This window comes from Triticum urartu, chromosome 5A (assembly GCF_056163025.1).
Source record: "Triticum urartu cultivar PI428250 chromosome 5A, HENAU_Tu73, whole genome shotgun sequence".
NCBI classification, from domain to species: Eukaryota; Viridiplantae; Streptophyta; class Magnoliopsida; order Poales; family Poaceae; genus Triticum; species Triticum urartu.
The window spans coordinates 458,976,033-458,982,032 of NC_141877.1; positions in this window are offsets into that span (position 1 = coordinate 458,976,033).

Consider the following 6,000-nt stretch of genomic DNA (forward strand, 5'->3'; position numbering starts at 1 on the left):
AATTCCTTCCTGGAAGGTAATTATGTGTTTCCATACGCCTCATATTGCTCCTGAGCCAGCTTGTTACCTAGGCCACTTGCGGACATATTTAAACAGAAGTGATTCAATATATGTGGGCGAGGTGGGATTATTTACTTTTTTTATGCTATCTCGCATATATATATATATATATTCCCTCTTTAATAAGACACATCAGTGGTTTGGCCCCGTGGCTAGAGATTGCAACCCCAAAGGTCCTGGTCGTGTGTTCAACTCTTGTGCGTGCCATTTTGTCATTAATTTTTTTCTTTTTCTAGCAGCTGCGTGTGGCCTGTGAAAAAAAACAGTTAACATGAGGTGGTACTATTTGTTAAGAAAACCAAGCGAAGATAAATGACATAGGTTAATCTAGTTCAGTTGGATGGTGCTAGAGGTATTGCGTGGAAGGTTGCGAGTTCAAATTGTATTGCAAGCATGTATTTTTTACCTCCCTGCGTTGCACTGAAGATGGGCCAACGTACAGCCAGAAGGCCCAAGTGTTTTTTCCTCCCTGAGTTGCAAGCTGGGCCTTTTTTCCTCCCTGCGTTGCAAGCTGGGCCAACGTACAAAGGACCAAGTTTTAATCATACCGGTAGGATCATAATGTTTTTGACCTACAGGAATAGTACCACCTCGAATAAGTTTTAAAATTCAAAGTGAAAGCGTAAAATAACGGGAAAAAGCGCATTGTGACGGTGAACCCACGGAGTCAATCCATGCTTTATTATTAAAAAAATTAGGGAGAGATAATATATATATAATAATATTATTATATATTATATTATATTATATTATATTATATTATATATATAATTAATTAGGGAAAGATGATGGCCATCGTGGTAAAAAAAATCACTTGCGTATCTTTTCATTAGTAGACTTCCATGGAGTGCGTATTTTATGAATTATGCTAGCCATTGTGGTAACTTTTTTTCACATGTGTATCTTTTCATTCGTAGGTAGGAGACAACAATACAAGAAGAAAACATTACATAGAGAAGAGAGAGAGGGCACCACACCAAATGTGGGACGCCGCGAGTAACCAAGACATCACCTTCATGAAGGGGACGGCGTCGTGACGCCACCGCTGTTTGATCCGATGAACTGGATCTAGGGTTCCCCCAATGCTTGAAGAGGGGCATGGAGGAGGCCATGGAAATGCCTTCAAGAAGGAGACGACACCCGCACGTGTCGCCGCTGCCAGCATTAGAGCAGGGATTTCACCCTAGCCTCTGACCAAACAATCCTAAATGCACACTGGATCGGGACCAGAAGATGTGAAAACTAAAATGCCGGTTGGCTTTACTGCCAGAAGGCAAGTTCTGCCCATCATTGAACGAAGGAGACACCAGGCGGCACCGAACCCGCCACCAACACTAACCCTGCTGCTAATGCATGAGCCGCCACCAAATGCCCAGAACCGCCACCACCAATTAGCCTGGCAGCGAGCAAGGCATGGTTGGGCCAAGTCATCGGGAGATTCACATGCTGGTGGACCTGCCTGTAGCAAGCGCTGGAGATCAGAGGTCGGTCGAGGTAGAGCAGCCAAAGATTGAGTGTCGGGAGCAGGGAGACCAACATCGTGGTGCGGGAGAGAGGTGTGTCAGTGCTAAAACCGGCGAATCTCGGGTAGGGGTCCCAAGCTAGTGATCTTGAAACGATTGTAACAGGAAAAATAGGGACATGGTATTTACCCAAGTGCCCTCTTGAAGAGGTAAAACCCTACATCCTGCTCTTATTGTATTTAATTGTGGATGGGTTACAAAGTACAATATGATCTACCTTGAGATCGTATGAACGAGTTCTAACCTCTAAACCTTGTAAAAAAACTGCCTCTACGAACTAAACCCCTCAGCTTATATAGGCACCGGGGGTATCTAGGGTTCACACATGGTCGGTAACAATCTAGGATAAACATGTCAATTATTACACTCCTTGAAATGTACGGCAAGTTCGAAGAACTCCATCTTGATCACGCTGAGGGCCAGGGCACGCGTGGCCCGTTCTCTAATTACTGATGGGTCCTCGGCCCGACCTATGAATGGCGGGCCGACATGGTGTGCGCCCCCTAGTCCAGGACACCGTCAGTAGCCCTTGAACTTGTCTTCAAACCGAGGACATAGGCTCCTTCCTCAAGACATCTTCATTATCTTGGTCATCGATTTGTATGTGAGTTCGATCTTCAACATGAAGACAACAACAGTAACACCTAGCAGCACCACAACACCAAGCAACATCTTCATGAGCACCACCGGCTTTTTCCCTAGTATCATGAGTGCACAAGCTTACTGCCTAGTCATCACATTTGCACTTTCATTCTTGAGAGCATTCTTACACTTGCTGGTAGATGCATTCATAAGGCTAAGCTCATGTACATTCAGAAGTTCCTCCCTTCAGTCCTTCACAACACCAATAGTATCCACAGTGGCATCGCCAACGAGATACTATTTGTTAACAAGGTACTGAACATATTCCAATTCCCTACACCAGAAATCCCAAGTAACCTATCCCAAAATACATGTCAAGCTCAAAAACTTGATCTTTTCGGCCAAAACGGAAGAGAAACCATGGAAAGGAAAAGAAATCAAATCACTAACCATGCTTCTGGCATTTGTAAAAGATCCACCGGACGTGCTTCTCTATCATGTAGACGTACATGTGCGCCTTCTCCTTGCAGCTTGGAAAAAAGATCAGGGGCTGCGGCTATGCCATGCGGCCGGCAGTAGAGACAAAGGAGCTTTGCGGCAGACATGAGCACCAGAGCGGAAGGAACTACCATGGAGACGGGATCTCGCGGTATTCGGCGGATTCAACGATGACCGACGACAAACGTAGTGAGGGAGTTTTTTTAGAAATGGAGGAGGACCCCCGGCCTCTGCATCTGGACGATGCATGCAACCACTTTATTAATTGTTCACACAAGACAATACAAAGTAATACAACAGCAAGACTAAAGCCATCATCTAGGCCACATCTGTCGCTAGTCCTATCCAAATGATTAAAGGATACTGATAGTCTGGGCCTAATACCAAACAGACCTCGCAGCCAAACCTAACATCTAAGACCAGAGGTCCCATCCAGGATGCCTGCCGGGTATGGGGCACCTATCGGTCCGACGCACTCCTCAACCAGGACGCCTGCCGGGTATGAGGCTGCCGCAGCCACCTTCCACCAATCCATCTTCAGAGCTGTACTGCCACATCTACCTTGCACAGTCTAGCCGTCGTCGACGTCACCATGACGCCAGATAGCTTCCTCCTCCTGCCTGAGTCCATCTCCGCGCATCGGACGTCGAGTCTCCACTGCGGCATGCCGCCGAGACCCACCGTGGATGATACTGTTGATGCCACACTACTCCACCTACATGCCATCTCGCGTCGACTCCGAACTACCAGTAACTCCACCACCCTGAGTAGTCCTCGGCCGACGCCTTCAGGAAGGAACATGACACCAAAGTGCCATCGTCGCCCAAACAGAGGAACAGGAGGCTTTCGCCGATGCTCATGGCAGAGGTGGCGGCATAGGATCCACACCGAAGCCTCCAGGAAGGGAATCGGGGCCGAGGGCGTCGACTTTTGTGCGGCCGCCACGCCGGCCTAGAGTTTCCCCGGATCCATTCCCACCCGCCAGATCTGTCTAGCCAGCACCGGGTAGGTATTGGAACTAGCACGAACCGGAGCATATCGAGTCGGAGATGACACTACCGAGATTCACAACCGGCCGCCGCCTGCCAGATTCCCACCGCCGCGCATGTCAGAGCCGACTCCGAACAATGTCGGCCTCACGCACACACCACTGGCCACCCCCAACCACGCCGGTGAGTGGGGGCAACCTTGGCGTGCGCCCGGCCGGACGCCGCCTGCCAGATTCCCACCGCCGCGCACGTCAGAGCCGACTCCGAACAATGTCGGCCTCACACACACACCACTAGCCACCCCCAACCACGCCGGTGAGTGGGGGCAACCTTGGCGTGCTCCCACTGCCGCTCAGGGCCGCCAGGCTGGTGCCTGAGCCCACACCATCTGGAGGGGAACCGATCTGGGGTGGGGCCCCCAGATCAGCCGCCGCCAGCCGCCATAGCCGTTCCCACACTGCCCCCGCAGCCGTGGAGGCACAACCGCCGCAGGAATCCGATCGGGCCACCGCCCCATCACGCCCACTCCACCTCCACACCAGGCGACCGTGTTCTCCATGATGCTTCAGCCAGAGGATCCCCTTGCGAGGAGAGGAGGAAGGTCCATCGGACGAGCTTCACTCGCCGGCCTCCTCCGGCGGTGGCGGAGAATCAGGGGGGTGGTGGGGAGGGAGGGCCTGGAGGCGATGGCTGCTAGGGCGCCCGAGCCGCCCCCTGGAGGTGACGCGAGCGCTAGGTTTGACGTCTAAAATTGGGGGAGAATTTCACTTCCCCGGCCTCTGCACCAACTAGGGATGGATACGGCCATTTTAGTATGAGTACCAAGATAAACATGGTCCTCGGATTTTTTTTAAATGAGTATCAAGATATTTTTTGATGAGTGATTCGACCACACACCAAACTTGATCCTCAATAAATGGGGGAAAACCCCTGTGCATCACCTGTCAATTCTAGAAACTGAACTCGGGTCGTTAGGCTGCATAACTGCATGCCTAACCACTGAGCCAGGGCCCAACCGCTTAAAAATGGTGGAGAACTTCACTTCCCCGGCCTCTGTACCAACTAGGGATGCATACGGCCATTTTAGTATGAGTACCAAGATAAACATGGTCCTCAGAATTTTTAAAATGAGTATCAAGATATTTTTTGATGGGTGGTTCCATCACACACCAAACTTGATCCTCAATAAATGGGGGAAAACCGGTGTGCATCATCTGTCAATTCTAGGAATAGAACTCGGGTAGTTAGGCTGCACAACCGCATGCCGAACCACTGAACCAAGGCTCTCTTTGCAAGGTAGTGAGGGAGTAGTCGCACGCGAGGACGGAAGGAGGCTAGGGGTTGAGGAGGGGGCTGCCGCGGCTTAGGGATTTGATGAAATGAGGAATTTTGGCCTCTTTTACTTAAAATCCCTCCATGCAACATTGGCCTAATAAGAGAAGAGTATGTGGCGTTCAACAAGTGCGTACATGTGAGAGTGGCCGTATTTTCACTTCAAATCGTATATAGTGACCGTAATAAGCGTAGTCAGAACCAATGACCATATCATGCTCCTGCTTTAAATATAGTGATCGCCGGCATATTTATTTCTTTTGAAGACATATTTTATCCAAAGAAATATAAATTAATTTTTAGAGAAAAGGCTCGGCCAAGCCTGAGAAGTTGACCTAACCCGGCTTTGAAGTAACAAAGCCATCAACAGGCCAGGATACAATCGACAGTACAAGCGAAACCGAAAAGAAGAACAGGGGATGCAACCCCAAACAGCAGGTACAAGGTAAGGAAGGTAAGCAAGCGAGTATGGAGCATGAGGCAGAGGCAACAGCCACAAGGTCTCGCCCATCAGTGCACCCGAGGAGTCGCCGACGCCCCAAGCACGACGCACAACAGGAAGCTGCAGAAGGGTGAGGTCGCCATCGGAGACACGGTCGAAAGAGGAGCACCGTAACCACGTGACAGAATCAAAGCTCTCCAAGGCCAGCTGCCCTCGCCACCAACACATCACAGTGGCAGGAGAGGGGACCACTATCCCCTCTCGCCCAGGCTCGAGGGCGCTGCACCGCCGGACTCACTGGAGCACTTGGGGAAGGAGCACACCACCTGGACGAAACATCAGACCTGCCTGGAACTGCGACGTAGTAGATCAGATGGACCGCCACCAGGAACCCGACGAGCTCTCCACGCACGCCCACCATCCCCATGCCCAAGTCGGCGCCTTCAAGAAGGCGACGACGTTGTGGCGCCGCCGTCGCTTAGCCACCGGGGCTAGGGTTTTCACCCGGGCGTAGGGGAAGGGGGGAGGCAGGGGAAGATGAGCCTCGGCGCCGCCACCAAGGAGGGAATGGCAT